The sequence below is a fragment of the Schistocerca nitens genome, chromosome 11 (genome assembly GCF_023898315.1).
Source record: "Schistocerca nitens isolate TAMUIC-IGC-003100 chromosome 11, iqSchNite1.1, whole genome shotgun sequence".
Lineage (NCBI taxonomy): Eukaryota > Metazoa > Arthropoda > Insecta > Orthoptera > Acrididae > Schistocerca > Schistocerca nitens.
The window spans coordinates 56151088-56176113 of NC_064624.1; the positions used below are offsets into that span (position 1 = coordinate 56151088).

Sequence of the window (25026 nt, forward strand, 5' to 3'; positions counted from 1 at the left end):
CAACATTCATCACTTGTCTAGTGTTTTTCCTGGTTATTGCTACATGGCCTAATTGGAATTCTCCTAGGTTGGGATTTGGAGATACCCAAGTCTTTGATTTTCTTGGGACTTTCCGAAAATGAGTTGAAATTACCTACAACTGGAAAGTTTTGCAGCGTCCAGTGAGCATTTCTACTGTCTGATTTGTTCTTCCGTGTGCTGAGCAGCCTCTTGCTATGTCTTTATATTTTCTTTCTCTCTCTCTCGATCTGTACGATGAAGATACCTAGAAGGATTTTCTACTGTTCACAGGTATCGGGAGATTAGTTTCCAGTAGATCACAGAAGTCGTCTACTTTTTGGAGGTTGTTCTTGTTGTCTTTGTTAATTGGATTTTGGCAGTATATGGGAGTATATTTCTTGTTTATGCACTTGATTGTCAGTATGGATAACCATCCAGATTTTGATGAGAAGCTCATGACATTGTTAACTATGGTTCTGTTTAGGTAAAAGGTACTACCCAGGAGAGGGGTGTAATGATTATCTTTATTGCTGGCTTTCCTTTGAATGCTCTACGGTGTTGTGAGTCCACAATGAGCTCATCTAGGAATCTGGCCTCTAATACAGCCAACATGTGAATTTCGCATTTATACAGGAGCTTTTCCAATTTTTATTGTTTTCCGACTCGGAGGAGTGAATTTACATACGGTCCCAGTGTAGTATTTCTTTCCGAATTTCAGTTTGGAAGGTGACTTGACTTAATTCCTTTGGCCCCTATGGGGGTATAGGGCATCCAGGAGAACTCGCCATCCGTCTCTGTCTTTCGCCATTTGCCTCAATTCTGCCCAGGTCTTGCCAACTCTTTTTGCTTCCCCTTCCACTGTCCTCTTCCATGTGGCCCTTGGTCTTCCTCTCTTCCTTGTTCCCTGGGGATTCCATTCCAATGCTTTTTTCTCGATGGCTCCATCTGGTTTTCTCAAGGTGTGCCCCAACCAGCCCCACTTTCTCTCTCGTATCTGGTCTTCTATAGGTATCTGGTTTGTTATTCGCCAGAGCTCCTCATTACATATTTTTTCTGGCCACCAGATATTCATGATGCGTCGAAGACATCTATTTATGAAGCTTTGTAACTGGGTTGTTATCTTTTTATCCATTTTCCAGCTTTCACTGGCGTACAGGACAGCCTTCACATTTGTATTAAAAATACGGATTTTTGTTTTGTATGTGATATTTCTATTTTTCCATATTGGATACAATTGTATGAAGGCAGCATTTCCCTTTTTAATGCGGTTTCTCACGTCATCTCCAGCTCCACCATCTTCCACCACTACACTTGGAAGGTAATAGGTACTATTCACTGGAGGGAAGACTGGACACTAATGTAATATCTACAGGAAGGAAGATATGTACTGATTAATTATAAAACAGTGGCCTTAATTTTGATTATCAGGTGTAAATATTAGTAGAATAAAAACTTGTTCCTGAAATGACATGAGCGTGGGCTGCTCTCTTGATAGATATGTCATTAAGGTGTCCATAAAGTTTCAAGCACCTAAGTAAATTAGTCAGTGCATAGATTCCAAGTAATGATTGGCATATACGAATGTAATTTTATGATCTTCACAAAAAATTGTAATAAAGGAAATGAGAGAACTAATGTTATTAATTGCATATCACTTTTCAGCAACAATCACTCCTGTTGTCCTAAAATTTTCATCATATTAAGAGTTTGCCTTTTTTGTGTGAGCCATGTAAACTTTGTGAAAATAGTTAGTATTTCTCTATCCGTTCACAAGAAGTTAATTTATGCAGGTTGTGGCATCATTTTTAACTGGTAACTTTGCAGACCCAAACAATTTTCGGAATAGCCTGTCGAATGCTGTTGATTGTTTGCATGATCAAGGAATATTAGTGATATGTATGTAAAGTGATATGGGTGATAGCAGTGTTATCATATGTGGAATTCTTAGAGTCCTTTGTTGTCTTAACAAATGAATTCATTCTAGTTTTTGTTACATTATTAATTTGGATTATTATTTCATAAATGAATCAAGAAAGAGAGACAGTAAACAGTACATTATTGCATAATTAAGAATAGACATTTTAAGTCTGCAAGTATATCATAATTTCAAATCTCCACAAAAATATAATTTCAGATGTACATTCAGAACTAATACTTATCATTTCTGATATTGAAACTAAAATATTTTATAAAGTAATTCCATTTCATTACGTTTATCTAGAAATATAGCATACTAAAATAAAATTAGATGAAAGTTTTCGGAAAAGCAACTGAGATAATATTCACCTGTCCAAAATTTGGAAGCTAATAGTGGTATCAACAACTGCTGTTGAGGAAAATTAATGCTAGGGAAGGATGTCCCATTAGAGGTTGAATGTTTATCATAGTATTTTTTAAAAATCTAAAATGTATAATGCAAGTGCTCTTAGAGATTTTTGGTAACAATGTTAAACAGCAACTTGTTGTTATATAGTAGCATACATGTTAACAAATTCCACTTCTTTTCAGAAATACTTTTCTCACTATTGCCAGTCTTCATTTTATATACCCTCTTGCCAGGTATCTCCCCACAACATGTTTGAGCTTGTTCTACATACAGTGGAAATTTTCCAGTAGCAAAATGCTATCTTACTATTATTCGTTCTTGAAGTGAATTCAAGTGCAAAAGATTTTCAATGGTAACAAAATTGGTGAAAAATAGGTGATCAAAATTTACAAGCTATATGAGGCCTCAACTCTTGTAAAGTAGGGTAAATAATGAACAATTTCATAACATTACTACATCTGTATTTGTGTCAAGATTTCCATGTGTTTGAAGATAGATCATCTGAGGACAGATTTGAGCTTATTAGCTTCCGTTGTCTCCCTCCTCAGTTCAATATTTAGCCATAGAAGGAAAAACTTAAGTGCAAAATTGCTGTGCCTGAACTATTTCAGATCAGAATGGAATAGACTCGAGGACAGTATCTCTGTTCAAAAACTTGTATAAAGTAAATAAATGCCTTTCACATAGGAAAAAAAAGAAAATAGCACATTTTAGCAGCAGGAGTCAGTTGGAGTGGAATAGACCTATCAAAGTGAGAGTGAGCACCAAGTCCCTGTACAATCATATCAAAGTAAATATCTCCATCCACATAAAAAAGTGTAGGCACCAGTTCAGAATCACTTAACTAGCGATTTTTCATCGATGACCTTGATGACTTAACTTTACTTAATAACTTGGTCTTTGTTTCTATCAATTATATGAGGTATTTGCTTTTCTGCTGTGTGCTACATCAGACTGATAGTTCAGTAACGCCACTGTAAATTAAATAAATATTTGTCTAGGAACTGTGCAGAATTTTGAGCTATTAATGTGTTTATGGATTATTTAATGTGAATGAAAAAAAAAAAATCAATTGTTGTGTGCCTGTCTGATCTATTAAATTTTTAATTGAATGACCACCACCTCCGAACAAAATACTCCTATCTACTGTGATTAGTATCAGTTATTTTGCCGCTGACAGCAAAACTTGCCTGCTGTTTTAGTGTCTCATTTCCTAATCTATTTATCTCAGCATTGCCTGATTTACTTCGAGTACATTTCATTACCCTTGTTCTTCTTTTGTTGTATTCATCTGAAACCACTTTTCAAGACACTGCCCATTCCATTCAACTGCTCTTTTGTGTCCTTTACTGTTTCTGACAGAATTACAAAGGCATCACCAAAATACAGAGTTATTATTTATTCTCTCTAAACCTTAATTCCCTCTGCAAATTTCTGCTCTGTTTCTTTTACTGCTTGCTCGATATGCAGACAGAATAACATCAGGGAGAGACTGCAACATTATGTTCCTCCCTCCTCAGCAACTGATTCCCTTTCACATCATTCGACTGTTATAATTGCAGTCTTGTTTCTGTGCAAATTGATAATACACTTTTGCTTCATCTACTTTTACCTTCAGAACTGAGCTGCTTTTGTTACTGCTTCTATGGAGAGCCTCTCCCTAATATTTTATGTGAAATATGGAGATGTAGGAGTCTGTTGTTAACTTCATGAGGTTAATCATGCACACAGTTATTGAATTAAGCTCCTGCCGTTTCATTACACTGAAGTGACATAAGTCATGGGACAGTGATATGTACATATACAGATGGTGGTAGTATTTCGTATACAAGGCATAAGAGGGCTGTGGACTGGCAGAAGTGTCATTTGTTCTCAGGTCATTTATGTGAAATGATTTACAAAGTGGTTACGGCCGTACGATCGGAATTAAGACTCTGAATGTAGAATGGCAGTTGGAGCTAGATGCGTGGGACATTCAGTTTTGAAAATCATCAGGAAAATCAATATTCTGAGATCCACAGTGCTAAGAGTGTGCCGAGGATGCCAGACTTCAGGCATTACCTCTGACTACGGACAACGCAGTGGCTGACAGCATTCACTTATGGACAGAACAGTGCCATTTTCTTAGTTATCAGTGCTAACATACAAGCAAGACTGCATGGAGTAACTGCAGAAATCGTGGGGTGTACGACAAATGTATCTATTATGACAGTGTGGCGATATGTGGCATTAATGGGCTACAACAGCACACAATTGATGCAAGTGTCTTTGCTAACCGCACGACATTACCTGTGCTGCTCCTCCTGAGCTCGTAACTGTATAATTTGGACCCTCAATGACTGGAAAACTGTGTCCTTGTCAGATGAGTCCCAATTTCAGTTGGTAAGGGCTGATGGTAGGATTTGGGTGTGGCACAGAGGCCAGGAAGTCGTGGAGCTACAAGAAATTTTTACTATGAAGCCATTGGTATATATATAAAATGTTGAAATGTAATACAACATGAGATACAGAGACAAATACATTTCAGTACAAGTGATTTTATAAATAATTTATAACTCTTAAAGCATTCACCCCACCAAACACATCAGGCACTCAGTTTTTAGATGTCAATAAGATGTATCGACAGAAGTACATAGTAACTGATAATTAAGTTATGGAGACATTTTAATTTCAAAATTAATTAAAATCTGCACATCTTTTGAATGAAGACAGATACACCAACAGCATGGCAGTATGTGTTGGTAAGGATTACTATTCACCACACAAACCGGTTTGATTTTAAGATTTACTATTTTTGTTGCCTATTTTTACTGTTTTTTGCCCATGATTTAAATTTCCTTGAAATTTAAAGAATTCTCATAACAGCAATGCAAAGAAGAGACAAAATCCTATTTTAACAACAAGAACAGGTGCATGGCACATTTCATATGCGTGTAAGTTATGTTACCGGCATAAGTATGTATGCCCCCCTGCGGGTTCGGGGGTAAGAATAGGCCCGCGGTATTCCTGCCTGTCGTAAGAGGCGACTAAAAGGAGTCTCAAATGTTTCGGCCTTATGTGATGGTCCCCTCTCGGGTTTGACCTCCATCTTTCTAAATTATTCCGAAGAGCGAGCCAATTGGGGAAGGGCGCCTTACATGGTGCACTGTATCCGTCGTGCAATTAGACCTGTAGCCGGCTTTCTCGTCGTTGCAATGGTGTCCCGCTCGTTTTCGATCTCTTGGGCGATTACCACGCTGCACTCTGCAGTGTTTCTTTTATCTGCGACGACGACCTTGGTCAGTTTTGCACCTAAGATCCAGCACGGTAGCCAGTCCGTTGTGGTGGGGCCGCCATGTACCCTCTTGGTTGTAGCCCCCTGACAACACAGGGATCGCTCTACTGATGCCTGCGCCGTTAACTCCCCACGTATGCCAAGGAGTAGATGCCTATCTCCTTGGGGCATCAGGACTCCCGGCAATGGCCGTCCTGCCAGGTGGCTATTGCTGCGGCTGGGTGGCGCCCGTGGGGAGGGCCCTTGGTCGGAGTAGGTGGCATCAGGGCGGATGACCCGCAATGAAGCGTGGTACATCATCTCTCGCTGGTGGGCCTCCACCGGCAGTCTCTAAGCGATCGAGGTCTAACCTCAACGGGAAGAAATTTGATCAGAGATCGTTTCCCTCCCTAGCTACTCCATGGGAGGAACGTCTTGCTAAAGAAGGCAGTGGAGAATATTCACCCCGATACCTCGTGTGTACGCGGGTTGATGGCGAATCGTTTCTGTCTACCAAGCCCCAGTTTTTTGTGGAGCATTTAGAGGACAAGTTCGGGGAGGTGGAGGGCTTGTCCAAAATGCGCTCTGGGTCGGTTCTCATCAAAACAGCATCCTCTGCCCAGTCACGGAGGTTGCTCACTTGTGACAAGTTGGGTGATGTTTCCGTCACCATCACTCCCCATAAAAGTTTAAACATGGTCCAGGGTATTATATTCCACAGGGATCTACTTCTGCAGTCCGACGATGAACTACGCGCCAACCTAGAACGACGAGGTGTTCACTTCGTCCGGCGCGTCCATCGGGGTCCGAGGGATAATCAGGTAGCCACCGGTGCCTTCATCTTGGCCTTTGAGGGTGATGTCTTACCCGAAAAGGTTAAGGTGATGGTTTACCGTTGTGATGTGAAGCCGTATATCCCTCCTCCGATGCGGTGTTTTAAATGCTGGAAGTTCGGGCACATGTCATCTCGGTGTACTTCCAGCATCACGTGTCGGGATTGTGGACGTCCTTCGCATCCTGATACTCCATGTGCCCCGCCTCCTATCTGTGTTAACTGCGGAGAACACCATTCCCCCTGCTCGCCGGACTGTAGGATCTTCCAGAAAGAACGGAAGATAATGGAATATAAAACCCTGGACCGCCTGACGTACTCTGAGGCTCGGCGGAAGTATGAGAGACTCCATCCTGTGCCAATGACGTCAACGTACGCCGCTGCTGCTGCTACGACGGTTCTTCCATCTCCTGTGTCGTCCCATACGGTTTGTTCTGTGATTGGTCAGCATCCAAAACCCCCCTTGCTTGTGGGGGGCACTTCACACCCTGTTGCTCCTGCTCCATCTTCTCCAGGAGCAACACCCTCAAAACCATCGGGGACATCAGCTCCCCCTTCCCAGCCGGAGAAGCGTAAGTCTTCTTCGGCTACTCTCGCCAGGAAGGGATCCCTCGGGGACCTCCCTTCGCAAGTCCCGACCAGTGGAAAAGCGGACGCCCGCAAGGGCTTGAAACAACCGCCAGTCCCTGGTCGTCGGGCCTCGCGGTCGTCGTCTGTCCCTGAGACTGACCCAGTGAAGCCCATGAAGCCTGAACCACCGAAGGCACAGCGCGACAAGCTGAAAAAGAAGACAGTCCCCAAGACCAACGATGTTGCGGTGGCACCCATCCCACCGCTTCCTACAAGCTCTGCCCCTGAAGACGAGGTGGAGATTCTGGCATCCGCTGAGGACCTCGCTCTTGCCGGTCCCTCGGACGCAATGGATGCCATTTGCACGGGTGCTCCATCGGAGGCAGCAGGTGACCCAGCGGCGTAATCTGCCTTCCCCGTCCCATCACGCCTTTCCCAGCCATGGACAACACCATCCTCCAGTGGAACTGCAGCGGTTTCTTCCACCATATAGCTGAGCTCCGCCAACTTCTCAGCCTTCACCCTTTCTTTTGCATTGCTCTCCAGGAAACTTGGTTTCCAGCAATGCGAACCCCCGCCCTCCGTGGCTATCGGGGTTATTATAAGAACCGAGCAGCTTATGAGAGGGTGTCTGGTGGCGTCTGCATATATGTCCTTCACACTCTGCACAGCGAGTCTGTCCCTCTCCAGACGCCCTTAGAGGCTGTCGCTGTACGCGTGTGGACGCCACAGGCTGTTACCGTCTGCAGTGTTTACATTCCACCGGATGGTGATGTCTCGCAGCATGTCCTGGCTGCACTGGTCGCCCAATTGCCGCCACCTTTCTTGCTCTTGGGCGACTTCAACGCCCATAACCCTCTGTGGGGTGGGTCAGTGGCAACAGGTCGAGGCGCCATCGTTGAGGGTTTCTTGTCGCAGCTCGATCTCTCGCTGTTAAATGATGGTGCCTTCACACACTTCAGTGTGGCGCATGGCACCTACTCCGCCATTGACCTTTCAATCTGTAGCCCTAGTCTCTTACCGTCTGTCCAATGGAGTGTGCATGACGACCTGTGTGGTAGTGACCACTTTCCGATCTTTTTGTCACTACCACAGCGCCACTCTTCTGGGCGCCCTAGCAGATGGGCTATGGATAAGGCTGACTGGGACTTGTTCTCCTCCACTGCCGCTTTTGAGCCTCTATCTACTGATGACATTGATGCGGTGGTTCAATCGGTCACCACCGGCATCGTTACTGCCGCCGAATCAGCCATTCCCCGTTCCTGTGGGTCCCCTCGGCGGCGGACTGTGCCTTGGTGGTCGCCTGAGATCGCTGAAGCGATTAAAGATCGCCGGCGGGCGCTCCAGCGTCACAAGCGACATCCCTCCATCGACCACCTTATCGCCTTCAAACGGCTGCGTGCGCGGGCCCGCCTCCTTATCCGCCAAGGCAAGAAGGAGTGCTGGGAGCGGTATGTATCCACCATTGGCCTCCATGTCACTCCATCGCAGGTCTGGGCCAAGATTCGACGCGTCTACGGCCATCGGACCCCTGCCAGCGTCCCTGCGCTCTCACTGAATGGAGCAGTTTGTACTGACTCCGACGTCATTGCAAATCGCTTAGCAGAGCATTTTGCTATGAGTTCCGCCTCTGCGAATTACCCCCAGGCCTTCCGCTCCATTAAAGAGCGGATGGAACGTCGGAGCCTTTCGTTTCGCACCACCCACCTAGAATCTTACAATGCTCCGTTTAGTGAGTGGGAATTTCGCAGTGCCCTAGCTGCTTGCCCTGATACCGCTCCTGGGCCGGACGGCATCCACTGTCAGATGCTGAAACACCTTTCAGTGGACTGCCAGCGGCGCCTTCTCGATCTTTACAACCGTCTTTGGGTCGACGGGGAGTTTCCGTCGCAATGGCGGGAAGGCGTTGTCATCCCCGTTTTGAAACCTGGAAAGAACCCTCTGGAGGTGGACAGCTACCGTCCCATTAGCCTCACCAACGTTCTTTGCAAGTTGCTTGAACGGATGGTGAGCCGGCGCTTGAATTGGGTACTGGAGTCTCGGGGCCTTCTTGCTCCGTCTCAGGGTGGGTTCCGTAAAGGCCGCTCCGCCACCGACAATCTGGTGAGCCTGGAGTCGGCCATCCGTACTGCCTTTGCCCGCCGTCAACACCTGGTCGCTGTCTTTTTCGACATGCGGAAGGCGTACGATACGACATGGCGTCATCACATCCTTTCTACGCTTCATGGATGGGGTCTTCGGGGTCCTCTGCCGATTTTTATCCGCAATTTTCTGTCGTGTCGTACCTTCCGCGTGCAAGTCGCGGCCTCGTATAGTTCCTCCAACGTCCAGGAGAACGGTGTGCCACAGGGTTCTGTTTTAAGTGTCTGTCTATTTTTAATAGCCATTAACGGGCTTGCTGCGGCCGTGGGAAATTCTGTCTCCGCTTCCCTGTATGCTGACGACTTCTGCCTTTATTACAGCTCTACTGGCATTGCAGCGGTTGAACGTCAGCTACAGGGCGCTATCCGCAAGGCGCAGTCTTGGGCTGTAGCGCATGGGTTTCAGTTTTCGGCAGCCAAGACCCGCGTTATGCATTTCTGCCGGCGCCGAACAGTCCATCCTGAGCCGCAGCTTTATCTTGCCGACGAACTGCTTGCTGTGGTGGAGACCCACAGGTTTTTGGGGGTGGTTTTCGATGCCCGGTTGACTTGGCTGCCTCATATCCGGCAGCTCAAACAGGCATGTTGGCGGCATCTCAATGCTCTGCGCTGTTTGAGCCACACCCGCTGGGGCGCCGACCGCTCTACCCTGTTACGGCTCTACCAGGCGCTCATCCAGTCCCGCCTGGATTATGGGAGCCTGGCTTATGGCTCAGCATCCCCATCTGCGTTACGGGTGCTGGACCCAATTCTCCACAGCGGGATACGCCTTGCCACTGGTGCTTTCCGCACCAGCCCTGTGGACAGCGTACTAGTGGAGGCAGGTGTACCTCCACTGCGGTTCCGACGCCAACGTTTGCTGGCCGCTTATACTGCCCATGTTCTAAGCTCGCCCGGGCATCCTAACTATCGTCTCCTGTTCCCGCGATCGGTCGTCCGTCTGCCAGAACGTCGGCCCCGGTCTGGTTGTACATTAGCGGTCCGCGTCAAAGAGCTTCTCTCTGGTCTTCGGGTTTTCACTGTTCCACCTCCTTTCCGGGCTACTTTGCATACACCCCCATGGTGTGTTCGTCGCCCTTGCCTTCGGCTCGACTTGGCACAGTGCCCGAAGGACTCTGTCCCTCCAGAGGCCTTCCGCCGCCGCTTTCATTCCATCCTGGCCACGTATCAGGGCTCTGGCATTGTTTACACCGACGGCTCGATGGTTACTGGTCGAGTCGGTTATGCGCTAACTCTAGGGGACCATTCCGAACAACGTTCCTTGCCGGATGGCTGCAGCGTTTACACTGCTGAGCTGGTCGCCATCTTTCGTGCCCTAGAGCATATCCGCTCCTGCTCAGGTGAGTCCTTCGTTATCTGTAGCGATTCCCTGAGCGGTTTACGAGCTCTCGACCAGTGTTTTCCTCGTTCTCGTCTGGTGCTGGCTATCCATGAGTCTCTGCATACTCTTGCCCGTAGCGGCCGCTCTGTGGTCTTTGTGTGGACCCCCGGTCATGTCGGTATCCCGGGTAACGAACATGTTGACCGCCTGGCGAAAGAGGCCACCAGTAAGCCATCTCTGGACGTTGGCCTCCCAGAGACTGATTTGCGGGCAGTCTTCCGCCGCAAAATCTTGGCGCTATGGGACGATGAATGGCGCGAACTGACGACGCGCAATAAACTCCGTGATGTCAAGGAGACGACGGCTGTGTGGCGGTCATCCCTGCGAGCCACTCGCAGGGACTCCGTAGTTCTTTGTCGGCTCCGCATTGGCCACTCCCGGCTGACACACAGTTATTTACTGCGCCGGGAGGACCCTCCTATATGTCGATGTGGTGCTGCTTTGACAGTGGCCCACATTTTGATGGCCTGCCCCCTTTTAGCTGTGGTCAGGCAGACATTTGCGCTGCCTGATACGCTCCCTGCCCTTTTAACAGACGACTCCACTATGGCTGACTTAGTTTTACGTTTTATTCGGGCAGGGGGATTTTATCATTTAATCTGAGTGTTTCTGTTTTATTTTATTGTTTTGTGTTGATTCTGGCCTTTGGCCTATGATTTTAAACTGATTTTTTTTAATGTGTTTCTCAGTGGTTGACTTTTCCTTTTTTATTTCTATGGTCGGCCAACCACCGTCACACTCTGTGTGGTTTTAGTTCGTTTTGTCTTGTCTTTGTCTGAGTTTCTCTTGTTCTGTTTCGTCTGTGTTCTATTCTGTTCCTCGTTTTTATTCTCTGTGGGTGTTCTTTGTCTTTGGAAAAAGGGACCGATGACCGTAGCAGTCTGGTCCCTTTGATCCCCCAAACCAACCAACCTAAGTATGTATGAGCAATTTCGCAGTTTACTTTTAGTTTAATTAAACAATGATAAAATAAGCTTACACTAAAATTCCAAGCTAAAGAAACTGTGTGATAAATTTAGCCAAGTGCATTTGATAGACTTAAGTAAAGTGAATCACGACAAACACACAAAACATGGATTCCACTTAAATAGCAAAGGGGAGGCCAAGCTAGTTTCCCACATGAGCAAACTTTGTGAGAAAGACAGTGTGGAGGAAGCTCCAATTGCTCTGGGCTACAGCCATGAGACCTTTTTTAGAATAAAGGACCATAATAATAGTTTTCAGGGATGTATTTCTGATATGGCTGAGTCCCGTGCGCGCAAAGAAAAGCCAGGCTGTGAAGTAAGTGCTCAGTCATTGCAGGTCAGTTCCAAAAAAAAAGTGTATCCAAAATGATGGAAAAAGTGAACTCGGACAATTTTGATTCACACAAGATGGTAAATAAACAAGAAGGGATAACACCCTTAAAGTTAATGCACTTAAATGTGCATAATCTCAGAAACAAACTAGACATTCTACAAATATTCATAGAGGAACACTTGCCACATGTACTAGTAATAACGGAACACACGCTAAAGTGCAGTGAAATAGTATATTATAGATTAGAAGGTTACATACTAGCAAATAGTTATTGTAGGCAAAACCATATAGGTGATGGTGTGGCAGTTTGTTAATAAGGATATAGAAGTTAAAAAAATTTCCTTTCTTGAACACCACACCAAAGAAGGATCAATTGAAATGACATGTATTGTACTCCACAATAATGATCTTAAGTTACCAAAGCATAAAGTGATTGGAGTATATAGGCCACAAAATGCTGATGTAATGCTGTTTATGGATAAACTTAGTAGTGTTGCTGGTCAGGCTGGTTCTAATGACCTTACTATGTTAGGTGACTTTAATGTAGATGCAAACTCAAATAGTATAGTAAGCTTGCAACTCAGTGATGTACTGACCTCATACAATCTTGTAAATATAGAGAACTCAGACACCAGAGTAACGGACACATGTGCCACTAGAATGTTATAGATAAAGTCAAATACAGTAATGTAGATTTTCTTTATTCTGAAAACTTCTGCCAGGTGATAGAATATAAAAATTCAGTTGTGCCTAAAATAACAAAAATTGTGCTACAGAAACGAATGCTGAATACCTCAAATATTAATGCTCTTAAAGACAAACTTGTGAATGAGAAATGGGATTCTGTGTACCAGGTAAAAGGGTCAGATGAGAAATGGAATGAATTCTACTCAACCCAACTGCATCATTATGAATATAGTTGTCCAGTCAGAGAAATCCAGAAGGTAGTTAAACACTGTCAACATGGAAGTAATCCTAGAGTAAAACTCCCAACAAATCTGATTAGGTTCAGGCAGCAAGTACATGATATAAACAAGCTTTATAAAGCTACTACGATGCAGGTTTTCAAGGAAAAATACAATAGGGCCAAGCAAACTTCTAAAACTGAGATTGTTAGCCTAAGGAAGCAGATATACAGCAAAACAATAGAAGAGTCTGACAACATTAGCAAAAATACCGAAAAGGTCCCAACAAGATGAACATGGAACCACTCAGCATAAGACATGACGGTAACATTATAAAAAACCCAGATACTATATGTAATATTTTTAATAACTACTACATTTCTGTCGAACAATCAACCCATATTATAGATTCACAGATAGAGACCCGATGCCATCTCACCCAGTGTACCGAATTTGAATTTGTGGAAGTGGATGAGCAGGAGGTTTGCAGGGCAATATACATGTTAAAGAAAAAATTCTCATCCAGACGGGATGGCATTTCCAGCACTATTACTAAAACGTGCTTAAAAGAAATCTCTAAACCTCTTATTCACCTGATTAATTGCAGAATTAGAGAAAACATGTATCCAACGGTTCTAAAAATGAGTGTAGTGAAACCAATGATAAAAAAGGGAAGTAAGGAAGATGTCTCCAACTATAGATCAATATCATTAATTCCCACTTTTAGTAAGTTATTTGAAAGCATTATTGTTTCCCAGCTAAGTGCCTTTTTCACAAAACATAAACTGCTTGTAGATTCGCAGCATGGCTTCAGAAAAGAGCTAAGTACAACCACAGCAGTTACACAGTTCATCCATGAAGTTTACTGTCTGTTGGACCAGAAGATGCAGATTGCAGGTATATTTTTGGACCCGACAAGAGCTTTTGATACAGTAAACCATAGGGTACTTCTTAAAAAGTTAAAATCTTATAGTATTGGGGATCAAGTTGTGAATCTTTGGACCACCGTAAGCAAAGCACTAAATTGTAATACAAACTAGATTATAAAATCATGGTACAACAAGCTACCAAACTCTCTAAGAATGCACACGGGAAATGTTTTTGAAACAAAATTAAAATCTTTTCTAATAGCAAAATGTTTATATTCTTTCAACGAATTTTAAGATAGTGATAGTAACATGAGGCATTAGCATATCAGTTGTAGTGTGATAAATGTAACAAATAGACATAAGAAGCAACAGCTACAGAATATAGTGTATTTTATAAGTGTAAATATAACCATAGGATTAAGTCTGACATTTGCAAAAGGCATCATTATGATGGTTCCACAGAAAGAAAATGTAAATAGATAGATAAATAAATAAAAAAAGGTATATCACTATTTGATTAAATAATAGTGAAATAAACTTTCATTATATTGTTCTGTTGCCTTGGACAGGTGTTCACCACAGTAATCCCCCCTCCCCCCCCCCCCCACCTCAAAAGCATTAAAAAGCGCAGTCGCATTAGATTCCAGTCAGCTGCTTATTGGATTACTAATTATCTTGTAGACAGTTGCCTCCTTTGATACCGTTCTGCTAGCTCAGAATCTGTGTCATTTTCTTGCACGGATTGCAATTTTCTTACCATCTGCCCCTCTGTTTATTTAAATTACTACTGCTCACCTGTGTATGACAACACCACTTATGACTGTGTTAGCTGAAGTGATAATGAAGGAATAGATATAGGCTTGCAGTTGTGAAACAACAATGGAATGTAGCAAAACAGTTTTCTTTGTATTTGGCGCACTTTATACAAAGGAGGTAATCACTCGAGGATTAATCAAATTGGTCAGTGGCCACGTTCCTCAGGGTCACTCAGTACAGAAAGGCGACAGACACAGTTTGGGATGGTCGACGGAAGTAGCGTCTGCATAGGCGTGAGTGGTACAGCTGCATTTGTTAAGTGTTTGAAATATTTCACATTCCGTGGGACTCGAAATTTTCTCACATTGTTCAGGCTCTGCTTATTCTGTACAGTGTTGAACTTAAGTGTCAAACAGCATTGTGGGTTGTTCATTTGAATTTCTTAAATAATCAGAATTTAGAAGAGTGAATCTCTGTGTCAATTAGTCAGTACAGTGGTAATGAAAGATCATTTATTTTATAGCTGTGAACACAGTCTGATGTTTCCACCTCATTTATTAAGTCATTTAATTTATAGTGAGATGCTACCCACTACTGGGGGCTGAAGCCATTTTATCAATTCAGCATAATAACTTGTGTTGATCACCAGACAATAGTTTAGTGAGAAATTAGTGCAACATCAAACCATTTTATCAAAATTTTATCATCAGTAGTTCAGTACATGATTCTATACTTCCAACTACATTCAACCTAGCAGATATGAGAGTTCTGGCAAGTTGCAAGTAACTACTTTACTGTTTTTTTCATAGAAATTTAATTTGTGCTGCAATTAAGAAGTAGTTTGTGCCTAGTCCAATATGAAGAAAGCACCAGCTTCACTGTTTTGTTTTATTTATTTATTTATTTATTAACTGTGCCTCAAGATGAAGTCTTATTATGTTCAATAAACCAGACCAGAAATTTTGGGGAAGAGTAATGTTTCTTGATCAATCTGTTTGTAAACAGCTTTCATACAACACTGAAATGTACTGTTTCTAGAGATTCAGGGAAACTAGAGAAGTAATGTTCTCTCCGGTTATTTTGATGTTCAGGCTTATTTGAAGCAGTGATCACTAAAATATTATTCTATTATTTGTCAACTGCTTTGTACACTTTGGATACATAAAGCTTGGACTACTTGTCTTGGACCTGCAATGTGTGCTGGAAGACAGTGAAAGAGAACAATACATATATTTCTCTAATAAATATGACGAGGTCCTCATATGCATGTGCCATATATTCTTACAGTTCACTACAATAATCTTCCAACAACATATACTTCATTTTTCTAGAACTCCACCAATATCAACATAATTCAAAATGTGTTTATGAATTGACAGTAGTGACTGATAGCTCAGAACAATGACTATATTTCAATATTCATTTGTTTTCCAAAGTCTGTAAAGGTATTGCTTTTTTTTGTTTCCTTCTTTTTCTTCTCCTTGGTTGACTCACACATGCAAAGTTGGCCAGCGTCACTGTCCAATCTCAAATGGCTCATGATACAAAAATAAATAATAAATTTGCATGGAACTCATGGTCTCCTATACAGGGTTAGTCAATAAGGACTTTACTACTTTGGAATAATACAGAAATTTATTGAGATATTTTACTGAATCTGTAGATGTGTCACTCTGTAACAGACAACCTCAAGTTTCACATAAAAGTGTCTCATTTCATTTCATTATCTTCCTGTAGATCATTTACGTGATGTAGGAATTGTCACAAGAAAAATATCATACAAGTACAAATACTACAAACATAATAATGGAATATCACTTTAAGGCATTTTAAAAGAACAAATTTAGACACATAAATTAAAATTTTTGGCAATAAATTTCTACGCATTCAAAGTACTCATCTATGTCATAGAAAGTTTTGCTTAAAAGGTAATTTTTTAAGCTCAGTCTTAAATTTCACTTCATCTATTAATTCCTTCATGTACACTGGAAGGGGATTCTATAGTTTTATTCCAAATAACTTACATGCTTTTGCGTTCGTTATGTCCATACCCTTTCTACATACAAATTCTTACGACTTCTCGTACAGGGTGTATACGACCCGGGACAACCGGGAGATATGGGAAAAACCCGGGAATTTTTTCATCCGGGAGAAAACCAGGAAAAACCTGGGAATTTTTTAGAATTCCGGGAATTTTTCGTTGTTTTTGTTTTCAGTTAAATTTTTGTAATTTTGACTGATAAGAACTGATACTCTAACGAAGAATATTACTGTATCCCGCTACTACAGATAATACTGCATCAATAAGACATGAACGAGAGAAAAAACGAAAATAAAACATAAATTGCAAAGGAAATGCACCATATACAGCAACAAAACACAGTGCTCATACAAGCGTCTACCACCAGCAAAATGAGTCAAAGGCTTTAGGAAGACCATGCGATGCTTCGTAACAACAAATTGCCTGCGACGAGCGTGCCGTCACAACTGTTTACATTATATTCTTTTTAGCAGTTACGAGCGGGATCAAGCGCATGCGCAGTTGAGTTGTACCTTCTCCCGCTTCTGGCTACAGAAATCTTGCTGTTGGCTGTGTAAGCAGTCGCAGCAAGCAGCTAGATGCTACTGGGAAAAATTTTACTGGAGCACCCAAGTTGCCAGATTAATGCAGTGCAGCAGGTCCAGATCTAGAAGGGGGAGGGGTGCGGGCAAGTTCATATTCTTGAGGGGGGAAAAAAATGTTGTTTCACAAAGCGACTAGCATCCAGCGCACTTAAGTCTATCGATTATTCGTATGACTTTGAAACGCATACATGTCGCTTTTTGAACACATTATAAGTTGATTTCTGAATGAATCATAAGTTGATTTGTGAATGTGTGCATAGTGTACATGATGACTCTGTCAGGGCAATCCTCGTCGCATTTAGAAACAAACTTTCGTACAGACAAAAGCGGCTATACGACCTGACCGCAGGAGAGCCGAATGTCTGAATGCCAACCGCTGTCTGATTGTCTGGTTGATTGGATTTGCGAATGATGAGCATTGTTATAATTATTAGCTAAATCCATACATTCAGACTACAGAAGTGAAAATAAACGAATAACAGGTAATAAAGATTACATATCCCTTTCTCGGTGTATCGAAGAAAATTAAATTTTGACGGAAATTTTTTGGTAAGATCGCTATACTAGTAAGGGCCAGTTGCACAGTGCCCAGCTAGCAGCCGCTTTAAGTTCTAATCTGGAAGAAGTGCGGAAAATACGTTTACGAACATGTAACAACGCCTAACCAGAGAATAATCACGGAATAACTAAACCGGTGATTCTAGCAGAGTTAGTGAAGTTAACCTGTGAATAAGCTTTGACATTGGCAGGAATAGTTACAGAATTAGTGATAACAAGCCTGTTTGTTAGAACGAGGAAGGAGAAGAAACGGGGACATTACACAAATTACGGAACAATATGACGATTCCAAGTTTGTATAAAAATTCCATACTACTACTTTTCGATCCTTTTTTAGAAACTCGGGCATATGAATGAAGTGTGAAACTATCCCCTAACGTAAAGCTTTTTGCTTGTAGTAGGCCTAATAGGCATTTGATATTGGTACTTTATGAATTAAATTCTGTCGTTACGAAAAAGACCGTTTGTGCCAAAACAGTCTCGTTCATTTAGTGTATGTTACAATTGTTGCCGTGACAAAATAGACGTAATTAGATCGGGAAACCACACCTGTCTTGGGCCCTATTTGTATTAACAGCTTTTTCAGTATTAGAGAGCAACATTTCGATTTTTCATGTAGCAAAACGTTTGACAAACTTTCGCAGAAAGGAAAGCACGCCATATAAAGCTGTAGCAAGATTAGAGAGAAAAAAGTTCTAGGGGCTAAGGATTGTATATTGTCTTGCTTGTCTCGTGTCTTTACTGGGTCTTTGTGTCCTATATTTAATTTTATGTCACACAAAGCAACAAGTTGTTAGCTGATAGGGAATAAAGAGTGCATATTTTCTGAAGAGTTCTTTTTTTTAATAAAAAAGAGGGACAGGATTTCAAACCGGCTGACTGTAAGCAGGAGAGGCACCGAAGGTCATTTTAATTTCCGCTGTCCTGAATATGGTTTGATGGCATCCATTACAAAATATACATGTTTCAATTCCACAGAGTGAAGTGCAGTGGCGTGCGATAGAAGAATTCTGTGTGAGGAGGCGAGGCACTGCACTTTGGCACACTTAGACCAAATAACGTTTTACATTTCCTCGAACACATATGTTTTCAGACTCTTCAGAAAGCTGAGCGCTACAAAATGAACATATTTTTGAAAATTCGTTTTTTTTGCAATTTTGTACGTCCTGTCTCAAACGCTTGGGGAGTGACGGGGTATTGCCCCGGTTCGGAAATATCATAAACCGGGGGCCGATGCGCAGAGCAGTCTGAGTTATAGTGAGTAAGTGGGTAGTCTCCACATGACCCGTGTTTACATTTAGTGATTTTGCTGTTTCCTCGTCGCTTACTGCTCTCACGTGCCGGCCGGTGTGGCCGAGCAGTTCTAGGCGCTACAGTCTGGAACCGCGCGACCGCTACGGTCGCAGGTTCGAATCCTGCCTCGGGCATGGATGTGTGTGATGTCCTTAGGTTAGTTAGGTTTAAGTAGTTCTAAGTTCTAGGGGACTGATGACGTCAGTAGTTAAGCCCCATAGTGGTCAGAACCATTTGAACAATTTTTTTGCTCTCACGTCAAATGAAAACAAAACAGATTTCTGGGACTGGGAGCTATCAAGTGAATTAAAATACATTCACATAATTATGGAAGGCTAAAATGTGTTGGTAGTTGCAGATTTTATTTTATTTCCACCTTCCTGACAGTCAAGCAGTAATTGCCTTGCACAACAATGAAGTTATTTTTGTCAGTTTGCTAAGGAAATTTTCTTTTATTAATCTTTTCCGCTGATGCAGACAATATATTTGAAACGAAGTGTTTAATTCCACACAGTGTTTGCTGCATTTCAAGTGCACGTTTTCAACCTCTAGCACGTATGGCACTATGCCATAACAAACAACCAATCATGAGATAACACAGTATTGGTACTCCAAGAAAATTTACATCCCGAAAACCACATTGATAAGCTTAACATGTATTAAGCCTGTCCCATTTATATTTGTTAAAATGTTTTTCTTATCATGTGTATTGTGTGGCACATTCTGCACGACACATTTATGTTTAATGAGTACTAAACATGTGCAGTATAAAACATATTTACTCATTCAGAATGTTAAAAATGTTTGACTTATTTTGTAATTATATAATGTATGTAAAATGATGACATCAACTGCATGAAAACTGCTTAAAGATGGATCAATAAATCAATAAATATCAAATTTGTTATCTAGTCCAAAACTGTTTACAATAAATTCTTTATCTATTAGCCCTTGAACATTCAGATAGCAAATTTTAAGATCATAATTGTTGTTTACTTCGACTGAATATTGTGGTGAGGTGTTATGAAATTTGTTACACTACTTACCCCGTGGGCTTCTTCATCTTTCTGCCTTCCACTAAAAAATCATTTAGAGGGAGAGGAGGCGCTGTTTTCTGTCTACCCGTAACACTTGATGCTGCTTCTCCTGCCGCAATTCTCTTTTCTCCTTTTAGAGGTGCTGTAGTTATTGTTGCTGGTGAAACTTCTGCTGTTACTGCTACTGTTACTACCTTTTCCACTGCTGCTACTGATAATGCCACTGGTGACTGTGATGCTTTACATGTTTGCACAGATGTAATTTTTTCAACATAGAGTGTATCTGCAGATGTTTCTTCCTCATATGCTGTTGGTGCACTTTTCTTTTCTGTTGTCATTGGCAGAAAACCTGTTGCAGGTAGTGCTATTTTTACATAGGCATCCACTCCTGCTGTCTTTTTCACCTGGAGAATTTCTTTGGCCAGCACTTTCTTGCCAAGGCTGTTTCTGTGCAGTCCATGTTTACTAAAATGCTCTCTTACTGAACTCATTGCTTGAATGAAAGTTGTGTGCACAAAACCGCTCCAAATCTTCCTGAATTTCCTATTTGTTGCGATAATTTCTCTGTTTACACATAAGTCTTCTGTTAAGTCGTGTCTGTAGGGAATGTTTACAACAAATTCCTTTGCCTGTGAAATGTTTCCTAGCGATTCTTTCAGTGTTCTTAGAGCAAGGCTATAAGACATCGTTTCCTCCTCCGATTATGACAACTGAAGTCGCTTGTCATGGCATTTTCACAGTTGTTGTGTACATAGTCCCACGTAGTCAGCACGTACACAACTCTCCCACTAGAGCGCGCCCTGCTAAGCACAACAGTGTAGGCGCAGCGCTCGTCCGTCTCCGCTCTATGAGATGACGCTGCCATAAAGATGGACCAAATTCTGCTTCCGCCGATCCGATGTAATGCAGGCAATGAGATTGCTGCTAACGTAGAACCTTTTCTCCTCGCGAATCACACTCGCCCTGTGATACCTGAACGCGCGAGGTATTATAACGAGTGTACAGACCTCCGATTAGTCAGTCTGCATTTGTCTGTAAGCAAGTTTCAGTCTGCGCCTAATACGATTACCATATTCCTGTACATAGCCATGAAAAGAAATGTATAGACACTTTGTCAAGTATCAGAGATATGTGAGAATAAGATTAACGTACCAACACCAAAGGAACTTCAGATTGTCAATCGTAAACAGCATCCAGAATCAAGTTACGTAATATCTAAGATTTTTATTATTTTAATAAATGTGTGTGAAATTTAATCAAGTTCTGCTTAATGTTGGTCACCGTCAATCTGCTACTCTAAGTGTGCAAGTGGCATTTCTGTCGTCTGACCTAATGGCAGAAGATAAACATGCCACGATAAGACCACGAGACATATTGCTGACACTCGCCTACTTCGTTAGAGCGACAAGTCAAATAATCTGATGGTCTGTGTACCGAAGGTCTTACAGTACGCACACCACAACAGTTTTTCAGCACTTCCCGTAGAGGAGCACCAGGTTTCGAAATTCCAGTCACTTTATATTCGGACTGCATATCAGACATGATTGCAGCCAGTCCCTTACCATGACTCGTCAATAATCTGTATATTTCTTCCTTCTTCTTCACTGTTTACTTTTTTGTCTCGTATTCAGTTTTATTACAATTTGCTCTCACATGATTTTTTCATTTAATAGTATTTGATGGTAACGTGTTTCTGCTGGCACTTTTTTGTTCTACAGATCTTTCTCAGCAGTTACCTGTCTGCATTTAGAACATCGTATTTATTCATTAGTGGAACACGAAAAACATTGGTATTTAAGACAGGTCGAGAGATTTTCTTAGGCCTAATATATACACACTCTTGTTTGGCTGTTTGCGTATCTGTGGGAAGGTCCATATAGTCGATCAAACTTTTCAGCATTTCTGCATATTGTCTAGCTTTACTTAAGTCACTTTGCTATTCTTCCCTCACACTTATTTCGAGTCCAGTGTTGCACGTTTAAAATGCAGTTTCAAGACCGTTGCACTCAGTTCCACAGTCACATGTAGGTCTATGTTGACCGAGATTTGCTTCCACGAAATAACAAGAATGATACCATTTATGTGCCACTACACATATTTTAACCCCTTTTATCACTTTTTTGCACACAGCATACAATTCACTGATGGTAATTTACCAATATTCATGGAGCGATTTGCCACTACATCCATATGCGCCGCCATCTTGCAGTAGAAGGGGACAGTAGAGGGCTGTTTTTGTGTATTGTTTGTGGGAAGAAAATAAAATTTTGGTTACAAATTCCGAAATGGGTTGCTGTGCTGTACTGAGCCATTGTAACATTCCTTATTTTTTTTCTTCATTGTTAATTTCACACCTGATACAGGTGGGCCAGCAGCGGTATAGTACGCCACTCTTCGGCCACAGATAAAACTAATAAAAGAAAAGGAGACAATCACAGAAAAGAAATGGTGGACATACAAAAGTAGACATACAAAATTAAAACTACACCGAGCCGTTCACAGGTGCAGAGTCCAAAATAGAAATGTTCAGACACGTGGACACGCACAGAGATGACTGATGACACACGCGAATGGAATATGGTCATATAGGATCCGCGTGGGGGAGGGGAGATGAATGTGATAGGCAAGGTGTTCGAGGATTTGGACAGATTTGTAAAATGTAGGAGGGGCGGAGATACAAGCGGGATGAGCATAGCAGAGTATAGGGCGGATAAGGGATTTATAGGTGTGCAGGATGGTGGAGGGGTACAGACCCCACGTGCGGCCAGAAAGGAGCTTGAGGAGATGGAGTCGGGAACGTGCTTTGGCTTGGATTGTCTGGAGATGGGGGGTCCAGGAGAGGCGACAGTCGAGGGTGACACCAAGGTACCTAAGGATGGGGGTGAGGGAAGGAAGTGGTGGTTTTGCCTACAATGATCGCCTGGGTCTTGGAAGGAGCAACCTCAAGTAACCACTGGTTACACCAAGCAGTGAACCAATAAGATGGGATTGGATAAGGTGGTGGGAGTGTTGCAGGGTGGGGGCGAGGGCAAGGAAGGCGGTGTAATCGGCATCCTGGAGAAGGTGGATGGGGGGTGAAGGCGGCGGCATGTCCGCTGTATACAAAAGGTATAGAAGAGGGGAGAGGACGGAACCTTGGGGCACACCGGCGGAAGGGTAGAAGGTGTAGGAATCCGTGTTATGGATGGTGACATAGGAATGACGTTGGGAAAGAAAGGACCTGATCAGACGGACATAGTTGATATGAAGGGTTAAGATTTGGAGCTTGAAGAGGAGACCGGAATGCCACACACGGTCGTAGGTGCTTTCTAGGTCGAGGGAGAGGAAGATGACAGAGCGACGGGAGTTGAGCTGTTCGGAGAGGAGATGAGTGAGGAGCAGGAGAAGGTCATCGGTAGTGAAGGATGGTCGAAAGCCACACCGGTTAGAGGGAAGGAGGCGGTGCTGGCGGAGATGCTGGTGGATGGTTCGGGTAAGGATGGACTCCAGGACCTTGCTGAAGACTGAGGTAACGCTGATGGGACGGTAGGAGGAGACAGCGGATGGCGGTTTGTCGGGTTTGAGGAACATCAGGATACGGGAGGTTTTCCACAGGCCGGGGTAGCAGCCGGTGGACAAGACCACATTATAGAGTCTGGCCACGGTGGAGAGGAAGGAGGCGGGTGCTTCACGAAGGTGGCGATAGGAAACACCATCGTGACCGGGAGCGGTGTTGCGTTTCGTGCGGAGTGTAGTGATGATATCCTGAGTAGTGATGGGGGCATTGAGTTCGTTGGGTGTAATGTTGTCCAAGTACTGGAAGCCAGAGGCGAGGGGAGGGACAGAGGTGTCAGTTCGATCGCAGACATCTGGGAAGAGAGAGTAATCGAACTGGGTTCGTCAGGGAGGGTAAAGATATCGGACAGGTAGGAGGCAAAGTGATTGGCCTTATTAAGGTTGTGAGGTAAGGGTTGGTTATCATGATGGTGAGGGTAGTAGGGGGGGCGGGATGCGGTTTCGATCCAGTATGGTGGCAGAAGCAGACCAGTACTTGGGCGAGTTGATAGGAAGTGTAACATTAAGACAGATGCACGTCTGTCGCCAGTCCTGGCGTTTCTTAGCCGCGAGCAAGTTTCGGACGTGTCTTTGTAGCTGCCAGTGGCATCATAGTGTGTCTGGGTCACACGTGTGAAGGAAGGCACGGTAGAGACTGCAGGATTCATGGAGGAGGAGGACGGCCTGTGAGGGTAAAGTGAGACGGTGCGGGTGGATAGCGACGGAAAGGGCGTGGGCCTCCACGGCCTCAGACAACGTCTGCTGGAGAAAGGAGGTGGCACGGGTAACATCATTAGGATGGTGGGAGGTGTAGGGGTTGCTATCAACCTGGGTAGAGAGGGTATCCAAGTAGGCATCCCAGTCAACACGGGAATAATCACGGACGTATTTCGAGGGAGGGTCGATGCAAGGATCGGGACGGGGGCGGCGACCGTCTGAAACGGTGAGGAGGACAGGGAGATGGTCACTACCAATATGGTCAAGGACATCCCCCGCATTGTGGCCAAGGAGGTTGGGTGATCAGAGGACGACATCCGGAGTGGTACGGGATTCAGGCCGGGTGTGCTGGGGAATGGGAACGAGGTCACCTCGGAGGGAGGAGAGGAACCGTTGCCACCGCCGTAACTGGGCGGCGGACCGACTATGGATGTTGAGGTTGGCGGAAATCACGTAGGGGGAGAAGGTGCGGTCGATATGGGAAGGGAATAGAGGTGTTAGGGCGGACATAGATGGTGGCGCAGGTATCGGTGAGGCCGGGAAAGAAGTGACTAAGGATCAGGTGTTCTGTGGGGTCGGGAAGGAGGGGTTGGAGCTGAACAGGGATCTGGCGGTGGTGGCCGACGGCTACTCCGCCACGTGCTATCGGGAGGGGATTATCAGAGCGGTGGAGGAGGTAGGGCGAAGTGTGGAAGGTATGCTGGGGCTGTAGAAATGTTTTGTTTAAGAGGAAGAGGGTGTGCATGAGGAGGTTCTTGGGTAGGAAGCGAATGCTGTTAAACAAGAGTGGGCAAAAGGGTGCCTCTCGGCACTCCGATGTCGGGTGTGCATTGTAATGCCGGCACATCTGAAATGGGAGGTTTGGTTTGTTTGGGGAAGGAGAGCAGACAGCGAGGTCATCGGTCTCATTGGATTAGGGAAGGACGGGGA

The 25026-nt window shown here is 43.6% G+C and overlaps 1 protein-coding gene across 16 annotated transcripts in view; it reads left to right on the forward strand.

Moving 5' to 3' along the window:
- Positions 1-25026, forward strand: part of LOC126212834 (uncharacterized) — a 442779-nt gene that overhangs the window by 345125 nt on the left and 72628 nt on the right. For 4 of the 16 annotated variants that reach the window (XR_007540924.1, XR_007540928.1, XR_007540925.1 and 1 more), the window contains 2 exons: positions 68-726; positions 1319-1640. The exons of 7 other annotated variants lie outside the window; for them this stretch is intronic. The gene's annotated coding sequence lies outside the window, so the exon portion shown is untranslated. Of the gene's footprint in view, positions 1-67; positions 727-1318; positions 1641-25026 lie in introns of those variants that run through there. 5 more of the 16 variants (XR_007540927.1, XR_007540926.1, XR_007540932.1 and 2 more) reach the window with 2 other exon arrangements.